The sequence below is a fragment of the Bos javanicus genome, chromosome X, assembly GCF_032452875.1.
Source record: "Bos javanicus breed banteng chromosome X, ARS-OSU_banteng_1.0, whole genome shotgun sequence".
In the NCBI taxonomy this organism is placed as follows: Eukaryota; Metazoa; Chordata; class Mammalia; order Artiodactyla; family Bovidae; genus Bos; species Bos javanicus.
Window position 1 is genome coordinate 2,888,713 of NC_083897.1, and position 21,648 is coordinate 2,910,360.

The window sequence follows — 21,648 nt, forward strand, 5'->3', positions numbered from 1 at the left end:
CCCATCTTAGTATCAAACAAAGTATTTTAAGTGCCCTAAAAATCTCCATCAATTCACCACGCCCCTCCCCACCACCCCCTGGAAATCTACAGTCTTTTTACTGCCTCCCCAGTCTTGCCTTTTCCAGAATGTCATATAGTTGGTATCTGGATTTGTCACTTCTAAAATGAGACCTGAAATATGAAAAGGGGCCAGCCGTTTGAAAAGCTCAAGGAAAAACATTCTAGGGAGAAGGGATAGAGCTTGAAATTCTGGGAACTGAAAGTTCAGTTTAGCTGGAATGGAGTGAATTAGGGAGCTCATCAGCATACCAGTGGCAGTTGGAGCCATGGGAGTGGTTTAAGTTCCGCTGGAAGAGCAAGAACAACAACAAAAAGTTTAGAGCAGTATGTTGGAGAAAAGCAACATAGAAGGGATTGGAAGAGGAGTCTATGGAGGAGATGAAAGGGAGCAGTCACAGATATACGAAGAAAGGCAAGAAAGAAGGCTATCACAGAAGCCAAAGGAGAAGAGAGTATCAGCATTATTATGCAATGCAGAGTGGCCTAACAAGATAAGGTGGAAAGGGAGTCCATTGGAATTCGCATTACAAGGTAATTTTGGTCATTGCCCACTCAGAGAAGTGTTAGATAGAAGGCTTCCTATAGCAGATTAACTACTCTACTGCTGTGCCTTCCCTTCCTGTATTTTCATACAGGAGTATCTTGCCCAACAAGATTTATTTAATCTGATGAAACCATTGATGAGCTTTTTTTCTAGCCAGCTAGAAAACATTTATTCAGTTCAGTTCAGTTCAGTCGCTCAGTCATGTTGGACTCTTTGCAACCCCATGAATTGCAGCACACCAAGCCTCCCTGTCCATCACCATCTGTAGGAGATTACTCAGACTCACGTCCTTCGAGTCAGTGATGCCATCCAGCTATCTCATCCTCTGTTCCCCTCTTCCTCCTGCCCCCAATCTCTCCCAGCATCAGAGTCTTTTTCAATGACTCAACTTTTTGTATGAGGTGGCCAAAGTACTGGAGTTTCAGCTTTAGCGTCATTCCTTCCAAAGAATACCCAGGGCTGATCTCCTTTAGAATGGACTGGTTGGATCTCCTTGCAGCCCAAGGGCTCTCAAGAGTCTTCTCTAACACCACAGCTCAAAAGCATCAATTCTTCGGCTCTCAGCTTTCTTCACAGTCCAACTCTCACATCCATACATGACCACTGGAAAAACCATAGCGTTGAGTAGACGGACCTTTGTTGGCAAAGTAATGTCTCTGCTTTTCAACATGCTATCTAGGTTGGTCATAACTTTTCTTCCAAGGAGTAAGTGTCTTTTAATTTCATGGCTGCAGTCACCATCTGCAGTGATTTTGGAGCCCAAAAAAATAAAGACGCATAAACAGTAAGAAGCATTGTACTTAGTGTTAAGGTGATAAAAAGAAGATAGATTCCTATAATATGGGCTTAAATTCAATATTTCTGAGAAATAATTTTGAAATAAGGCCCTAGCCTTATGTTGATTCCTATAATATGGGTTTAAATCCAGTATTCCTGAGAATGATTTTGAAAGAATCTAGCTTCACACTCCCTAAAAAAATCCACTGTGTACCCTGGAGCAGCTTAGTACTCACTTGCCGAGACATGTCAGCATGGAAGTTTGCAATAAGCCTATGTTCTATGTACAGCTTATATTCCACAAAGCAGACTGAATACATTCCAAAAGTAGCAGTCCTTTGCCTGTTTGGAGGATTAGATAGTCACTTGTGTACTTTTTCTATGCCAACCTGTATTTTACTCAGCACTGTTTATGAGCAGAGGATGCACGTGTTTGTTTGTGTGTCTACACTTCATCTATACTCCATTTTGTTAAAAGATCAATTTTATTTGCTGAATAGATTCTTGATATAATTTCCCCAGCATTTGGAAGTTTATAACATAAGGAACTGTTTAAATATAAAGCAAAAGAGTAAGTAATGCAGATTGGCCTTCCCATTTTTATGGCCCAAATTGAGACCATCATCATGAAATGAGTCATCATTTCAGTCGTTCATTAATACATGCTGGTCTGTATGTTTTTATCTAGCTTGGGTTCTCCAGAGCGGTGCCCTAATCTTATGTTGATTGTGTATCCTCAAAGCACCCAGCTTAGTTTTAGGGAGAATACTGTAGGCACTTGATAGTTGACTGATTTCTGTTTTATGGTTTTTCAGATAATTCTTTATGTTTTTCCTATTGTTTAGTTTCCCTCGGCCTTTTTCAAAGGAAGAGTAAACGTGTGCTGCATTTTGCTATGAGGTTTTAAAGTGCTGCACATCACAGATTGGCTCAACCAGGAATAAAGCCTCTGCACTTTTGTATCTTCTGATGAGAAACAATTTTGAGTACACCAAAAGGAAAACGTTTTAAGGACACATCTGCAGGTCAGTGAGAACTGAAGCTTCTCTTTCTTCTGTTCAATCTTTAGCCTCTCTACATTAATATCTAGAGCTCCCCAGTCTAATACAAAGCTATTACCCACAGGTGGCCATCTGGCACGTGAAATTTAGCTAGTCTGAATTCAGGAAATAGTGAGTTTTGAAGACTACATACAAAGAAGTAAAACATCTCGATTGCTTTATATTGACTACATGTTGAAATGATAGTTTGGATATATTGGTTTAAGTAAAATAAATCAAAATTCACTTGTGTCATTTTACTTTTTAATGTGGCTGCTAGACAATTCAATATTACACATGGGACTCATATCCTATTTCTACTGGACAACACTGCTTGAGAACATAGGTGTTAAGGGCATCGATTCCAGATTGCACGAGTATCACACACTGTGTGACCTTAGCGAGAACTTCTTTAGTCTCTTAATACCTCAGATGCTTCGTAAGTAAAATACTGGTAAATATTCCTACCCACTTCATATGGTTTTGGAGAGGATTAAACAAGATGATTAAGTAACAGATGAAGTACTTGTGTTTTTCATCTCCAGCATGCCCAGTTAGTTAAAAATAATGAGTGAAGTCTCAAGGTTTAGTGGAAAACATGGACTTTGGAATCAGACCTACCTGGATTTAAATCATAGCTTAGCTACTTACTTAATATGTGACCCTGGGGATTTTACTCAGTTCATCTTAACTATTTGCCTCATCTGTAAACTGAGGCCAACTATGTTTCAGCTTTCAGGGTTTGTCATGAGGGTTAAAAATAAAGTGTATGTAGTGCCAGGCACAAAATGCCTAGCTCATAATAGACACTTAGTATGTGGCAGTTGTTATTCAACATCTCCATAATTTTTTGCTTGTGTGATGAAACAGGTCTGAACTAAAACACAGTTGGGAGTTCTTGGCTCAGTTGCCCTCAGCTGTACTATGGGAAATGCTTGGTCATATTTCTATCTTTAGTGCCATGGTCAGTCCCATTGCAGTTGTTTATTTGCGACTGGGTTATAAATGAGGAAACAGCCATAAGTAGCTTTTTAGAAACATCATCAGTGATGTGAAAATCTGATAGAAGTATATGCTTTCTGTAAAAATCTTTGATCTAATTATTTTTGGATACTAGGTCTAAAATTATTTGTTAGAGTATCGAATATTTGCTCTCATAGAGATGTCATTTGAATACCGCCTTCCTCCAAAGCATTTCTGCAATTAGTGCGCTGATTTTTTTGAACTTCATTAGGATCCATCCTTCTGGGTTAAAACATCAATTTCTCTCAAGCTCTATATTCAAATAAGATGAATTAATAACTTGCAGGCTTAGAACCATGTCTAAGTGCTCAAAAAACTGGTTAAGTAGTAATATTGTGAGTATGATCTTTTTAATCCTCATAACAGCTCTATAATGTAGGTATTGTTATTATCCCTATATTGCCTTTAAGGAAAGTGAGACACAGGAGGGTTAATTCACTTTCTCAAAGCCATTCAGTGAATAATTGATAAAGTCAAAGTTTGCATCTAGGGCACTTGGACTCAAGAGCTTGCACACAACTCCTATAATATCTTGCTTCTCAGATCAGGGGTAAAGCTTCTGGCCATGAACACTTAAGCCTGAATCATGTAAGCATTCATTAAAAGGAGCCTGAGAGATTAAAAAGCACCATGCATACATGCTCAGGTGCTTCAGTCATGTCTGGGCTCTTTGCGACCCTATGGACTGTAGAACGCCAGGCTCCTGTCTCCATGGGATTCTCTAGCCAAAGGAGTTGCCATGCCTTCCTCCAGGGTTTTTTCCCAACCCAGGGATCAAACTCACATCTCCTCCATCTGCTGCATTGCAGGCAGATTCTTTACTGGTGAGCCAACAGTGAAGCCTAAAAGCACCATTACATGGCATTATACTGTTATTATGTAGTGTATATGCTGTAACATATACTACTGTCTAAACTTTTTAGATAGGCCCTAGTCAGAAACAAAGAAAGGGGCTGAGGTACTGGACTTGGAAGTCCACACACTGAGATAGACTAGTGAAAAGAAATGAGAAAGCATCAAAGAAATGTCCTTTATTCCCAACTTTGCTAAAACTACTTGCTAGCAAACATACTGAAGGTAAATATCTGACCACCATTGTATCAGTTCACTAATTATGAAAATGGTTTCAGATCTAGATGTGCTGTGTGTTTCAAAAGTTTTTCACATCAAACCAAGAAAAGTCCCAATAAAATTTGAAATTAGGAACCTCCATTGATCTGTAATTCTGGTTTTGTGCCAATACCATACTGTCTTGATTACTGTAGCTTTGTAGTATAATCTGAGGTCAGCAAGGTTGATTTCTCTAGCTCCATTTTTCTTTTTCAAGATTGCTTTGGCTATTTGGGGTCTGTTGTGTTTCCATACATATTGTAAATTTTTTTCTTCTAGTTCTGTGAAACTGCCATTGGGAATTTGATAGGGATTGCATTGAATCTGTAGATTGCCTCTGGTAGTATTGTCATTTTCATAATATTGATTCTTGTGATCCAAGAACATGGTATATCTCTCCATCTATTTGTGTTTTGATTTTTTCATCCATGTCTTAGAGTTTTCTTCATTTCAGTCTTTTGTCTCATTAGATAGGTTGATTCCTAGGTATTTTATTCTCTTAGTTGAAGTAGTGAATGGAGTTGTTCCTTAATTTCTCTTTCTGATTTTTCATTGTTAGTGTATAGGAATGCAAGGGATTTCTGTGTATTAATTTTGTATCCTGCAACTTTACTAAAGTTGTTATTTCTTTTTTTTATGATAGAACTTTTTCATTAGCTTTTTAAAAATTAATTGCTTTATTTTGATTGGAGGCTAATTACTTTACAATATTGTAGTGGTTTTTGCCATACCTGACATGAATTAGCCATGGGTGTACAAGTGTTCCCCATCTTGAACCCCCTTCCCACCTCCCTCCCCATACCATCCCTCTAGGTCATCTCAGGGCACCAGCCCTGAACACCCTGTCTCATGTATCACACCTGGACTGGCGATCTGTTTCACATATGACAATATACATGTTTCAATGCTGTTCTCTCAAAGCATCCCACACTCGCCTTCTCCCACAGAGTCCAAAAGACTTCTTTACATCTGTGTCTCTTTTGTTGTCCTGCATATAGGGTTATCGTTACCATCTTTCTAAATTCCATATATATGCATTAGTATAATGTATTGGTGTTTCTCTTTCTGACTTATTTCACTCTGTGTAATAGGCTCCAGGTTCATCTACCTCATTAGAACTGATTCAAATGCATTATTTTTAATGCCTGAGTAATATTCCATTGTGTATACATACCACGGCTTTCTTATCCATTTGTCTGCTGATGGACATCTAGGTTGCTTCCATGTTCTGGCTATGAGAAACAGTGCTGCGATGAACATTGGGGTACACGTGTCTCTTTCAATTCTGGTTTCCTTGGTGTGTATGCCCAGCAGTGGGATTGCTGGGTCATATGGAAGTTCTATTTCCAGTCTTTTAAGGAATCTCCACACTGTTCTCCTTGTGGCTGTATTCGTTTGCATTCCCACCAACACTGTAAGAAGGTTCCCTTTTCTCTGCACCCTCTCCAGCATTTATTGTTTGTAGACTTTTGACAGCAGCCATTCTGACTGGCATGAGATGGTACCTCATTGTGGTTTTGATTTGCATTTCTCTGATAATGAGTGATGTTGAACATCTTTTCGTGTATTTGTTAGCCATCTGTATGTGTTCTTTGGAGAAATGTTTGTTTAGTTCTTCAGCCCATTTTTTGATTGGGTCGTTTAATTTTCTGCAATTGAGCTGCATGAGCAGCTTGTATATTTTTGAGATTAATTCTTTGTCAGTTGCTTCGTTTGCGATGTTGTTAGCTTTTGACAATTTTTTTTCTTTATTTTTGCCCATGCTGGGTTCTTCATTGCTGTGCAGGCTTTCTCTAGTTGTGGCAAGCAGGGGCTATTCTTCGTTGTTGTGCCAGCTTCTCATTGCATTGGCTTTTCTTGTTGCAGAGCGTAGGCTCTAGGATGCTCAGGCTTAAGTAGCCGTGGCATGTGGGCTCAGTGGTTGTAGCTCACAGGCTTTAGAGTGCAGGCTCAATAGTTGTGGCACAGATTTACTTGATCTGTGGCATGTGGGATCTTCCCAGACCAGGGATTCAACCAATATCTCCTTCATTGGCAGGCAGATTCTTTACCACTGAGCCCCCAGGCAAGCCCCTAAAGTTGCTGTTTCAATAGAAGAATTTAAACCACTCATGTAGGAAGAAACTAGATTTTGATAGAACTCTGTAAAATCTTTAAAAGAAGCATTTTGTATGAGTGCTTATGGGTTTGTACATTGAAGAAAACAAGCAGCATGTATTCAAAAGACATTTGAAATAATGACATTTGAAAAATGACATTGAAGAAAGGACATTTCTTCTTTTCACAGATAATAATTGCTGTAAGCCAATTGATAGTGGATGTAGCACTAAGTGGAGGATCAAGATTTCAGGAGTTTATTCATTATCAATCACTTTGCAAACAGTGACAGACCTAGGAAGGTATGTTCTCACTGTAAGTGAAGAATTAGAACCATGTTCACTGTTAGGGGAGATTCACTTCTCAAGGTAAACTGTGCATTGGATTCACAACTTTTATATAGTATCAAGTGTACAGAATGTGAGCTTCAGAGGTCAAGGCTTTGTCTAGTCCATCCCTGTACCACTAGCACCTAGAAGACTGCCGGGTACACAGTAGATATTCAGTATTAGTTGAATGGGTGAATGAAAGACTATACTATGTATACATAATTATGATATAATTTGAATTTTCTCTGGGCTTGATATTTAAACTTACTTAGAAAAGAAAGTTTTTTTTTTTCCCCAACTGTTGTTCCCATTTATAAGATTGGCTAATTAAGCACTGAGTTGGAAATTTCACAAAACTTCACTTACTAGAGTAGCTAACAGCTGACTGATCCTTTGCCAGCAGAAGAGGAATGGCACAGAAGGGATTCATTACTTGATGATTTTCTGAGCTTAAACAATCATCTGTTAACTGGGGCCTGCCAGAGATACTTATTGGCAAACCCACGTCCAAGGCTGTCATTCTTGGGCAACATGGCTGAGGCCAAACCCACGACCCTGAACACCGTCAGTCTTTCCTACCTATATACTTAAAACCTAAAACGTTGTAAAAGTTCATGTTGTTTTGTTGCATGGAGAGTAGGTTCTGTTCTTCAGTGATGTATGTGTACAAGGGAAGAAGATTCCCTTGCCAATAGAGAATGTTTCCTCCCAGAGGAATCATCCCCATTCTTGGGAAAGGTCATCTTCCAGCATAATTTGAAAATTTGTGTAAAATCTGGAAAAAAAAAAAAGTTCACAGTCAAAGCATACTTGACGTTTGGGACGTGTTGCATCTTTGTACCAAAACATATCCCCATAGGAATGTTGCTTAGACTGAAAAACCACCACCACCAACAACAAAAACAACACTGAATAGTACCAGCCATTCTCAGGCTGGGATAGTTAGCTTTTCAGCCAGCTCTACTGGTTCCCTAAGAAATCAGTATATGCTCCAACTAATCCCAAGAGCACAGAAATAGCTTATGTCATTTAGCATCTTTTACTCATACCCTAAGAGTTTATTTTCCTAGTTTTTTACCATCCTTAATTCCATGTTATATAAAAGTTAGACTACCAACTTTTTCAAAGTAAATGGGGTCTGTTTTAGACCTCTTTCATAGGAAATCTTTTTCATGACTCATTGGTGAGATGACAGTTTTATTCTGGTAGGGCAATCATTACCAATAAAGTCTATTACAACGAAGGTATAGCTTTCTCCCAGTAAATGAAATCTCTACTAATGTATAAGAAGAGATGAAGAATCTCTACTAATGTGTGTATATATATATACACGTACACACACATATGGATAATCATTTTTAAAAGTCATCTTTAAAGAAGACACTTTTGAATATAATTTTCTCCACGTTTGGTGGTATTCACATTGAAAAGCTCCCTAAGGCCTGTAGCTGTCCCTACTCCTCTTCTCAGAACCCTACATATAATTGTGATTACTCTGGTGGAGTGAATAGGAAGCCATAGGACTGATAAGGAGGAAACTCTAACTTTGTGCTTTTGAGGACCAAAGCAATGCTTTAAGAGAAAGTAATGAAATCTTTAACCTCTTCAGAGTGTTCTGTGATTCATAAACTCTGATTTGCATAATTGGAAATGTCTAGAGTATGGTTTTCACATTAAAGCATATGGCAGTTGGGAGATGGAAGAGTGACTAAGGTCATGAGCTCTGTAGCCCCACTGCCTGAGTATCAGTCCTGACTCTACCACCTACCAACGTCACAACTTTGGCCAGACTACATAACTGCTGTGTACATTGGTTTTCCCATTGGTAAAATGAATTATAATTGTACTTAATTCAGACTGCTGTTATAAAGTTTAGAACATGTAAAGTGCCCAGGCCACTGCTTGACGCATAGTATGATATCAATTTTTAGTTACTATTGTAACTAAAATTAAACAATAATGGCGAATATGGATTACCTTCATGGCAATCGAATTGACAGCAGAGGAGGTGGGGTCCAAAATCAGGTAGTCTGGCTCCAGAGTTTGTGCTTTTATGTGTTAGGAATATACTGCCACCAAACTCACTGCTTTTGAAGCCTGAGATAATAGACTATTTTTTTTAAAGAATTAGTGTAAAACTCTTTAGGCATGCCCACATGCCAAGAACCAAGAATGAATACCGTGATCTCTGACACGGGGTAAAAGTTCTATGTTATTCCCAAGATGGGCTGCTTAGGCTTAGAGCACACCAATAATATTGATAAATACGTCTTTTTTGTTTGTTTTGATATTGGGCAACTGCTTTTCCCTCAGAAGTCAAAGACTTGACCAAGAGAATTCATACTGTTCTTATGGCAACAGCTCAAATGAAGGAGAAGGTGAAGGACCCCAAAATGCTAATTGATCTCCAGTATAGCTTAGCCAAGTCTTACACAAGTATCTCAGAGCTCAGAAAAACCTGACTTGATAGCATGGCCAAGATTCATATAAAAAATGGAGATTTTTCAGAGGTGACTACTTATGACTTTGTTTGAAACACAAGCCCTCCCAAACCCCTGGAGCACAATCTCACGGTTCCTTCTTTGTCTCCTTTTTCAGGCAGCAATGTGTTATGTCCACATAGCAGCTTTGGTTGCAGTTTCTTCATCGAAAAAGTGAGATATTTCTATTCTTAGGGATGGGGAGAACTTAAGTTAGCCCAAGGAAGCTTGCAGCCTGTAGCTTGCAGCTATGAATGGGATATGATTGAGCTCTGAAAAATATGCTCACCTTTCATCTGACTCACTGTTGAACAGAAGTTGTTCTAAAAGAAAACTGGATTGTTCATTTACCTTCTGCTTTCATTAAGAGTACAAGAATAAGTTAAATAGTACAGGGCCAGGCCTGATGCTCAATGTTTGTTTTCCAAGACTGTGTCCCTGCAAGACTGCCACAGATTAAATTCTTCTCAGGGCTTATGGGAAGCTCTGGATAACATACATCACTTATTTTCCCCTGTCTGCCCCAACTTTACCAACAACTGTCCACGAATTCAATCTCTACAGCCATTTTAGTATAACAGTATCTTGGTATTAACAGGGAGTTGACAGGACTTCCCTGCACTCCCACTTCTCATGTTCTGTCCCTGGTCAGGGAATCAGATCGTGTATGCCGCAACTAAAGTTCTCACCTGCTACAACTAAGACCCAGTGCAGGCAAAGAAAGAAAGAAATATATTTTTGAAAATGCTAAAAAGACAAGAAAGGGAGTTCACACATCAGCTAGATGGCCCTATAATATGTCGTTTGTTTGTATACCCATCTCAAGAACAATTTGGCATCCATACATGGATGAAGTGCCTTTGTGGGAGCTGTGGGATCCAGCCCCACATACCAAGGGACCTGGGAGGAATTTTACCCACCCATGTGTCAGGTAATGGGCAGACAGACCTGTGTTCTGTCTGTGGACCTTGCAGTGGCCTATGAGCTGGCTCCAGCCTCTGTCAGCTGCAGTCTAGGATCCCCCGGAGAACACTTATTTTGGATAATCACCCACAGACAAGAAAGCCTTGGGGGAAGTCCAGAAGTCCAGTGGAGAAGTTCTAGGATACTATTGGAGCAAAAATTATACAAGTTTGAATGCATTGAAGAGGGTAAGAGGAATAGTTTGATTTATTCATGTCACCTTCCACAAGGTGGCACAGCTCAGTGCCAAGAGAGACTTTCTCACCCTTGATTTCTAATGCAGGGAAAAGTGAGAGCATATGACGATGTACTGTGTTTCCCAGCAGCACAGGATGCTCCCAAAGAGGCCCATTTCTCTCTTGCTCTATCCAGAGTACTTAGTTGTGAACTGAATGATGGAGGCAGGAAGAGGCTGAGGGAGCAGCAGATAGGATTCTGAGAGGGCACTACACGCAAACAGACCCTACTAACCACATCACGGACTCCATGAAAAAGCCTGCCAACACATCCCTAGAGATATTTAGTCTGTGGATCCCCCACTGGCCCACAGGCACCCCCTGTGCTCCATGTGCCTCAACCACACTGTCCTCCATCCTGTAGCTGGATGTATGTGCTTGCTGCTGAAGGCAGTGAGAGCCAGCTCTGGCAGATGGATACTGAGCATGTGCAGAAAGCCAGCCAGAGTTTGTGGTCCAGGGAGAGACCACAAGTAGCACCACCCTTGGGAAATCAAATGGGAGTCTGTTAGCACCTGCCCTGGTATGTTACATGATGGAGAAAAGACATATGTGCTCATGAATTCTGTCATATGTGGGAGCCAGAATCACAGAGCAGGTGTATCCATACAAGGTCGGTGAAAGCCTCAGAATCCCTAGCAGGACAGATGGAAAGTATTTCTCACCCAAAATCAGTCAGCAAAATTGGTTGAAGGTGGCTGCTATTTCAAATGTGAAGATAACAATGTAAAATTTCAAGGAACATGAAAAATGAAGGAACTATGAAACTACCAAAGGATCACAATAATCTTGTGGTAAGAAAGACATGGAGATCTGCAATTTATCCAATAAATAATTCAAAATAGCTTTTCTAAGGAAGGTCAATGAGCTACAATAAAACAGAAATTTTAGGAAAATCAGGAAAATAATATGCAGACAAAATGAGGAGTAAACAGATCTGGAAATCTCAAAAAAAGAACCAAACATTTTCTGGTGCTTATGAATACAATGAATGAAGTGAAAACTGAAATAGAGCGTATTAAACACAGAATGGATCAAGCAGAAGAAATAGTCTGAATTAAATTTTGGTCAAAGGGTACACATTTCTGCTTACAAGATGAATATGTTCTGGATATCTAATGTATATAGTGATTATAGTGAACAAGATTGTGTTATATATTTGAAAGTTACGAAGAAAGTAGATCTTAAATATTTTGAAGTTATCGAGTCAGAGGAGAAAGAAGAAAAATGAAAAAGAGTGAAGAAAGCCTATATGATCTATGGGATGCTATCAGCAGAAACCTTAAAGGCTAATAGAGGGTAGAATGATATTTTTCAAGTTCTGAAAGAAACAAATAACTGCGAACCAAGAATACTTCGTCCAGCAAAGTTGTCCTGGAAATGGACAGATGAGCACTTTCCCAGGCAAACAAAAGTTGAGGGAGTCCATCACCACTAGACCTGTCTTCCAAGAAATGCTGAGAAAAGTTCTTCAACCTGAAATGAAAGGATGCTAATTAGTATTATGGAAACATGAAATGGATCCACATGAATGGATGAAGAAGACAAGGCACATGTAGTCAATGGAAAGAAGGGAATCCTACCATTTGTGACAACACGGCTGGACCTTGACGATATCATGCTGAGTGAAAGAAGTTTGAGAAAGACAAATACTGTATGATCTCACTGATATGTGGACTCTTCAAAAGCCAAACTTGTAGCTGCAGAAAGTAGAATGGCGGTAGCCAGAGGGATGACAAAAAATAGGGTGATTTTGGTCAAAGGGTACAAATTCCTACTTACAAGATGAACATGTTCTGGATATTTAGTGTATATAGTGATTATAGTGAAGAAAATTGTGTCATATACGTGAAAGTTGCTAAGAAAGTAGATCTTAAATATTTTCACTCTGTCTGAAATGGTAATTATGTGTGGTGATGAACTCTAATGTGATAATCATTTTGCAATATATACATGTATCCAATCAACACATACACCTTAAACTTACACAGTGTTCAGTATCAATTATGTCTCAGTAGAGCTGGGGCTGGTTGCAGGGGTGGGAGGGGGCCACAAATGGAATCATGGTCTTAAAGGGCTCGGGATTCAGCCAGTGTAATTCAGGAATCTGCCTGAAAGCTTCTCTTTCCAAAATTAGTATTGGTGACTACTGTAACCACTACTTAAATAGTAAAACAGTTGAGTTAGGAGAATAGATACACATACATGTACGGTCGAGCCCTTTGCTGTCCACCTGAAACTGTCACAGCATTGTTATTCAGCTCTACTCCAATACAAAATAAAAAGTTTTTTAAAAAATTGATTGACACTGGGCACTTCAAAGAAACCTCCCACTGTCTATCATAATTGCCAAATTATTAGGTTGGCCAAAAGCTTCACTTGGGTTTTTTGTAATGTCATATGGAAAAGCCTGAAAGAGCTTTTTGGTCAACCCAGTATTATCTTGAAGGCAGTCAAATGAGTAACATTACTGCAAAATGAAACCATCTTGTGGGAGTCACATTACTGTGGTTTTGACTACGAGAAAACTACCTTGTTTTATTTTTTAATTCCAAAATTTCTACAGTTAGCTATATTTTTTCCCAAAGAAAAGGGCGTGACTAAAATGATTCCTTTTACTTGAATTTATTTATTTATTTTTTTACTTGTATTTAAATTTAACACTTTCTGTTTGGGACTAAATTTCTTTTCAACAATCATATGTTGGAAATTGGTATCCTCTAGTATTTTCTTTTTAGTTCATATGTGGTTTTAAAATGGAGAAGTAGATTAATTATCAAAAGCAGGCCTTGTTTGGTTTTTTTTTTTTTCTACATCACTGGTATGCCTGTGAAATTGCCATAAAAACAAATATTGAAATTGCACACCTGCAGTTACAAATAAACTAACAAATATGAGACCCCTAAACACAGTACCTAATAAAGTTTTAGGTGTGTCTTTCAGATATATCAGGTTAATATTATGTCATCTTTTCAGTTATTAGAAGTTTGAAATGAGTTTTATGTCTACTACTTATAAACCTATACCTGTTAGATATGGAAAATAAATATAATAAAATATTTCCTCAGAATTTTTTCACAAGTTTGATCTTACAACTAAGCAAAAGTCAAGAATTATTTATCTCCATTTTCAGTACTTAGGCTTTAAGAATTATAACTATAGGATTGGACAAAAGAGCAACTAAAATATATAAGTATTTTTGTGAGAGTTTTTGGACATTGGCTTGAGGCAGACAGCCTGAACACCAAACAATGTGACATATTTCAGTAAGTGAAACAGTGCTTTTAAACTAATCATTTCAATATTTATTTCACAGTACTTTCAAGGTTTTTTTTTTTAATTTGTTTGTTTATTTTAGAATTTCTCCTTCGTAGAAATCAAAGAGCCCTTCTCTGAGTAGGAAAAAATGATATTTTGCATTTTAACAAAACATAATGTTAAATTTAGGATAAGTTTACATATTTATTTATAGGTGCAATCTATTTTTAAGCCTGGAAAACTCTACTGACTTAAACTAGAAAATCTTATTCTGAAATGGTGGCATTAGTAAAATCCTTAGTTTCCTTCCCTTAGCCTCAATCATTCCAGTGATCCAAAACACCTGATTTTGCTAATTTCATGATTAAAGTGTGATAGTTGTGACAAGGTAAACCACTAATGGTTGTCTGAGGAGGCCTTACAAATAGTTGTGAAGAGAAGAGAAGTGAAAAGCAAAGGAAAAAAGGATTAATATACCCATTTGAATGCAGAGTTCCAAATAACAGCGAGGAGAGATAAGAAAGCCTTCCTCAGTGATCAGTGCAAAGAAATAGAGGAAAACAATAGACTGGGAAAGACTAGAGATGTCTTGAAGAAAATCAGAGACACCAAGGGAACATTTCATGCAAAGATGGGCTCAAAAGGGCAGAAATGGTATGGATGAAACAGAAGCGGAGTTTGTTGGGCGTTTGGCGGGAGCAATTGTTAGTGGGTGTCACTGTCATGTCTGGTCGTGGCAAGCAAGGCGGCAAGGCCCGCGCCAAGAAAAAAAAAAGAAAAAAGAAACAGAAGCAAAAAATATTAAGAAGACATGGCAAGAATATACAGAAGATCTATACAAAAAAGATCTTCATGACCCAGATACCCACGATGGTGTGATCACACACCTAGAGCCAGACATTGTGGAATGCAAAGTCAAGTGGGCCTTAGGAAGCATCACTAAGAACAAAGCTAGTGGAAGTGATGGAATTCCAGTTGAGCTATTTCAAATCCTTAAAGATGATGCTGTGAAAGTGCTGCACTCAATATGCCAGCAAATTTGGAAAACTCAGCAGTGGCCACAGGACTGGAAAAGGTCAGTTTTCATTTCAATCCCAAAGAAGGGCAATGCCAAGAATGCTCAAACTACCACACAATTGCACTCATCTCACATGCTAGTAAAGTAATGCTCAAAATTCTCCAAGCCAGGCTTCAACAGTATGTGAACCGTGAACTTCCAGATGTTCAAGCTGGATTTAGAAAAGGCAGAGGAACCAGAGATCAAATTGCCAACATATGTTGGATCATTGAAAAAGTAAGAGAGTTCCAGAAAAACATCTATTTCTGCTTTATTGACTATGCCAAAGCCTTTGACTGTGTGGATCACAATAAACTGTGGAAAATTCTGAAAGAGATGGGAATACCAGACCACCTGACCTGCCTCCTGAGAAATATGTATGCAGATCAAGAAGCAACAGTTAGAATTGGACATGGAGCAACAGATAGGTCCCAAATAGGAAAAGGAGTACATCAAGGCTGTATATTGTCACCCTGCTTATTTAACTTATATGCAGAGTACATAATGAGAAACACTGGACTGGATGAAGCACAAGCTGGAATCAAGATTGCCGGGAGAATTATCAATAACCTCAGATAGGCAAATGACACCACCCTTATGGCAGAAAGCAAAGAAGAACTAAAGAGCCTCTTGATGAAAGTGAAAGAGGAGAGTGAAGAAGTTGGCTTAAAACTCAACATTCAGAAAACTAAGATCATGGCATCTGGTCCCACCATTTAATGGTAAATAGATGGGAAAACCATGGAAATAGTGACAGACTTTAATTTTGGGGGCTCCAAAATCACTGCAGATTGTGACTGCAGCCATGAAATTAAAAGACACTCACTGGCTCCTTGGAAGAAACGCTATAACCAACCTAGACAGCACATTAAAAAGCAGAGACATAACTTTGTCAACAAAGGTCCATCTAGTCAAACCTTTGATTTTTCCAATAGTCATGTATGGATGTGAGAGTTGCACTATAAAGAAAGCTGAGTGCCAAAGAATTGATGCTTTTGAACTGTGGTGATGGAGAAGACTCTTGAGAGTCCCTTGGACTGCAAGGAGATCCAACCGGTCCATCCTGAAGGAAATGGGTCCTGAATATTCATTGGAAGGACTGATGCTGAAGCTGAAACTCTAATATTTTGGCCACCTGATGTGAAGAAGTGACTCATTGGAAAAGACCCTGATGCTGGGAAAGATTGAGGGTGGGAGGAGAAGGGGACGACAGAGAATGAGATGGTTGGATGGCATCACCGACTCGATGGACATGAGTCTAAGTAAGCTCTGGGAGGTGGTGATGGACAGGGAGGCCAGGTGTGCTGTAGTCCATGGCGTTGCAAAGAGTAAGACAGGACTGAGCGACTGAACGGAACTGAAATGAACCCACTAATGTTAAAACACAAGTTAGACTCAATCTGTTACCCTGTCTTCCAGTCTGAGAAATCCATAACCTAAGTAAGACCTGGATATTCACAGAGTAAATAAAAGTACATTTGAGTACAGGACTGAAAGAAAAATTTCCATTTACACTTAAGACAAACTTATTTATCAAAAACAATAGAGCAGTTGTAGAACCCTTTGATTTCTATCAAATATCCTTTTATGATTAAGACAAAATCTGACATATCAATTGCCAAAATTTTTCAGTTTTCTCAAAGTTGTATGCCATTTCTCTTGAAGTCATCATAAAGCTTTCTTTTTCATCAAGATGGAATGAAACGCTACAGGTGACACATTGGAGACAGATGTTCTCCTGTTTAGAGTTTTTAAGAAAAAAAAAATAGTTTGTCCTATGGGGTGGTCGCCTGAGTGAGCAAAGACTTGGTCCCCAGGCATCCCGAAGTGACCACAGAAGACCAGAGAGGGGCCATTTCTAGATCCTGCTTTTTATGCTTCAGGGACTGAATGGAAAGGGAAAGTGGCGAGAGAGGTACAGTGCTCCCTGCCTCACCCCCACCTGCAAACTTCTTTCAGCCAGAGCTCTTGTTCTTTGTACCAGAGATCTCAAGGATCTCACTTTCTTCCCTTTTTCTAAGTTACCTCTAAGCGGTGATACGAGGTGTTAGTTACTCCCAGTCCCAAAAATACATAATCAAAAAACAGATCTAAATTTCCTTACTTCACTTTGTCTGCAAACCTCAACATGTTCTAGGTGTCATTCTCTGGAGACTAGACTTCTGCACCTCTTCCTCTTCTCTTCCTGAGACAGTGAACAGCTGTTTTCTCCCAGGGTAGACAAGAATCAAGTGTGCATTCTTCCACCACCACAGAGCATCCAAGATTCAGCAAAGCTTCAGGCCTATAGAGCTCCTCCATCACCCCAGGAAAAGGAATTTCCTTTCCCATAGAGTCTGTTCTTGTCATGCCTTATCGGGTAATGTTGGTCGCTTTCCCAAGTCTCTATACCCGGATCTGACACCTTCCGTTCTGCGTAGCTTTTCCTTTCCTCAATTCCTTCCCAGCTACAGCCTTTCCCCTTTAGCCCTCCACTTGAGGCTTATCTCCTAATTCTCTTCTAACTAGCAGTCTTATTTTAGCAAGGGTAGCATTCCCACCCTCCAAACTCTCCTCCACTTTGTCCATGGGACCTTTCTGCTCAAGGTAGTGGTCTAGTTGGACAGTTTGCATTTTGCTTGCCCTAGGATAACATCAGGAAAACAGAAGCCACAGCTCTGAAGGGCAGAATCAGGAATCCAGGTTACATACCAGAAAGATTTAAAGCAGACCCTTCAAGACCATGTGACATAATGCTACATAGGGCTACAGAAGAGCCCTCACACAGATATACACTGGCCTAGATTTAGTCACTTGTTTCATCTGAAACAAGACTAAACGAAACAAGACTAAAGGGAATCAAAGTTTTCCCCAAGCATTTTGAAGACCCACAAAAAAGAGTCCTCTTATCATTGGATAGTTTGGAGGGTGTTGATAACTTATATATATATGAATATGTGTGTGTATGTGATGGTATCGAACCCAGGTCTCCTGCATAGCAGGTGGATTCTTTACCAGCTGAGCCACAAGGGAAGTATGTGTATATATATATATGTATATATATATACACACACACACATACATACATATACACACACAGGAGATGATCTTTCTTTGGAGATACGTCATCAGGCATAGGAATCAAGATAATGCACTTAGCAAGAATAATGGATTGCAGTAACTCTTAACCTGTTTGTTGCTGAGAGGAACCATAATTTACCCTCCCTCTCCTTGAGATACACACCAAAAGACTCTTTCCCAAGATGCTTTGGCCCCATTTTGTCCTCTCCTAAATCCCGGGCTTCTCGAGAAACCTTGAATGTGGGAATCTTTTAGAATAAACTATCCTCAGAGTAGACAGAATTGTTCCCCCAGTCATGGATGTAGCTGCCTGAGGCCCTCAAGAGGTTGACTCTTTTCTTTATTAAGGACTATATTCTTTATCTGTTCACTCACGTTTTGGGCCCTTATCCTTAACTGCCTAACTCTTCACTTTATAAAGGTAATCAAGTGGGATATTTCCTTCTAAATTTCAAAACGTTCTCTCAGCGCACTACTACTCAATGAGTGTCCCGTAGACCAAGACATGGTACATGATCAGAATGCTGAGAAATCTCAGTATGAAGTTTGGCTTTCTTAAACCTTCCTTCTTCCTTCTCCAGCCTCTAACACCAGGAAGCTTACCAAATATTTAGTTGTGAGAACGTCATCATTTCTAAGCATCACTATTAGAGTGTAGAACAGTAGATGGCAAAAGCTGTTTGTCCCCTTTGCGACCACTGACTAGCAGATTCTATTATAAGGAGACTGAATTTTCCTTTAAAGTGACAACCCACTTATATAGGGGTAAATACAACCACAGCAAGAGTGTTGGGACATGTTCCTAAGTGCAAAATCTCTAGGGCAACCATGTGGCCTTCTATCCCCAGACTCTTGTTTGATGGTAACAATTTGGTCCACAATCCTACAGCAGCTGTTCTCAGCTTGGGCTCACTTCTTACCTCTCAGCGATCCAACTGCAGTCACTTACTATACCAACTGCTAGCAATTATTTAATTTTATCTCAAGAAACCTAGTTTACTTCTTGGTAGCTTTGGTAAAACTAATTCATTGAATACTTGTTGTATGTTAGGTACTGTCCTAACACTTTACATTTCATTGAATTCTTATAAGTAGTTGCCATCTGTTTTACAGATACAGTCCTAGAGAGATAAACATGTCTAAAATCATACAGTTAATGATAGAACTGAGTCTATCTAACACCAAAAACTCTAGCTCTTCCAGTGTAAGGATGCTTCATTCTTGGCATCAATTTTATTTCCTGCCTCTCTTTACAAGTCCTAGGCCACTTTCCAATTATTCAGTAAAACAAGGAACTGGAGATGATTACAAAAGCTCATCAATGTTTACCTGAAAAGTACATGCCCTTTTTGTTTAGGTGACAGATGATAAACATACACAGGATCAAAGAGTTAATAACAAATTTTAGATCACATTAGGAAAACATATAATAGGCATTGCAGATGAGGCATAGTCAGGGCATGAAATTTATTTGTAAGTACCTTGAGCTCAATGTTTGGGGAAAAGACTGGTAGGAGGTAGAGTAGAGAGAGAGAATTGTTAAAATTGCATGTGGCGGGGGGTGTTTGTAACTGAAAATTACACTTATGGCTATGTTCCTTACCAAAAATATGTATATATTTTAAGGATAACTAATGAATGCAAGTCTTTCATTTACAAAACACTTTTAAAAAAGTAAATTTATTTCACTGCTTTTTATTCACACAGAATTATTCCCTAATGGATGTTCAGCCTTCAAGAATATTACTTCCAACACTGATGAAGAAGGAGCAATGAAGGAGGATGCTGGAATGTTGGATGTCCATTATAGTGAAGTAAGACTCCAGGGCCTACATTGCCAGTTAGATAAATGTAACTTCTTTAAATATATTTACATTAAGAAATTATTACAGCTAACTTAATTTGAAAAGTAACTAAGGGTTGATGAACTATAAGGATTAAAACTACCCAGGGATCAAATGTTCCTTTTTGGAATGTGGAGCCCTATGTCTGCAACAGTTCTTACTGTCTAGTTTTAGAAATATACCATATATCATCGTCCCATCACCTTCCCAGAAACCAGATCATAGTCACAATACTCTGGAGATATCTCCATAAAAAATAGAGTTAACAATGTAACAGCTAAGAAAAGGAGGCATCTTCTCCTCTTTTAAAGATGTTTTAATGATGAAAAATTTCTGCTCTGAGATTCATATGGATAGTAAACAGCTGCAGTTGTCACCCACTCAATAAATATTTGTTGAGCACTGACTTACAAGCAACACTTTGGACTTGGTGATAGAAGAACTATAAAATAATTAGATATGCTGATTCCCGGACCTCCAGTGTATACCTAAAGAGACTACCAACCTACACAAAATAGAGAGAAGACAGGCAGTGCCATCTGAATGATACAGACAGTATGTTCTGTGAAGAATCAAAGGTAAGAGATAACTTTGGCCTGCGGAGAGTTAGGATTAGAGAGAGGTTTAAAGAATGAGGATGCCCTGAAGGCATTTCAGTAGCAGAGGATAGCAGGATTAAAAGTTAAGCAGTGGGAAAGTGTAAGGCGTATTTTAGGGGGCAGAGTGAATGGATCATTGTGGCTAAGCCATTGGGTTCGCATAGGGAAGAGTAGTGTGGAGGTCCGATTTTGAGAAACTGAATGTCTGGACTTTATTGATTAGAATGTTGAGTTGCTGTCAAAGATTTTTGAGCAGAATAATAACGAGATGTAAGCAAGGAGGAGGAAAGTTTAAGTTGGTGGTAATGTGGGAAATGTATTGGAGGTCGATGGATGGCGGCTGGGGGCAGAGGCTGGAATGTGGGCTGCCCTAAGTGTCCAAATGTGAAGCAGCCAGGCCTAAACCCAGCTTGTGACAGGTTCAGGGACCACTGAGGAAAAGAGGAGACTTGCTGGCTACGTAGGAGAAGAGTCAAATGTAACACTGAGATTTCAGGTTTGGATATTTATAGAAAAATGATGGATGGACGATTTTATAGGGAAGGTGATGAATTCCATTTTTTGATGAGTATTGAATTTGAAGTATCAGTGGAAGGTTATTGAAATGGAAACAACATCAGGTCATTGGACATTAAGAACTGAATCTAAGGAGAGAGATCAGGGTTGTGGAGCTACATCTGGAAGTCATAGCTGTGTGAGAAGCAAAGCACACTGATAATGGGAGATAACATAGCAAGTGAAGACCAGAGAACCAAGAACTGAATCACAGTGACGTTCACATTTAAGGAATGTGAAGACCAAAAAAAGAAACAACAAAAGGGGGGAGACTGAAGTGCTTGCAGGCCCACAGAAATGAATTTTTTAAGGTTGTATTAAGAAACATAAAATGCAGCAATTTAAAGTGACAGAGACACACTTTGTACTCTATGAACTGTATTTTTTACATATAAGCAATTTCAAGCTAGCTCTTGTTCATTTAGCTAAAATGATCTATGCCTAGAAGCTTTACCTCCTACCTCTTTTTTTTGCCCACTACTTCTCTGTGAGTCTCTCCTCAGCAGTATAACTAGAGGCATGGATGTAGAGACTGGACTTGTGGACACAGTCAGCGGAAAGAGGGTGGGATGAACTGAAAGAGTAGCATTAAAACGTGTACATGACCATATATA

The 21,648-nt window shown here is 39.1% G+C and overlaps 1 long non-coding RNA gene across 2 annotated transcripts; it reads left to right on the forward strand.

Moving 5' to 3' along the window:
• The first annotated feature begins 1,968 nt into the window (after nt 1-1,968).
• On the forward strand, nt 1,969-19,958 carry LOC133242269 (uncharacterized). Of its 2 annotated transcripts, none has more exons than XR_009734823.1 (3): nt 1,969-2,408; nt 9,581-9,636; nt 19,744-19,958. It is a non-coding gene; the product is annotated as an uncharacterized LOC133242269 (long non-coding RNA). The 2 variants fall into 2 exon arrangements; XR_009734824.1 differs by lacking the exon at nt 1,969-2,408 and adding an exon at nt 6,847-6,955.
• The last annotated feature ends 1,690 nt before the right edge of the window (nt 19,959-21,648 follow it).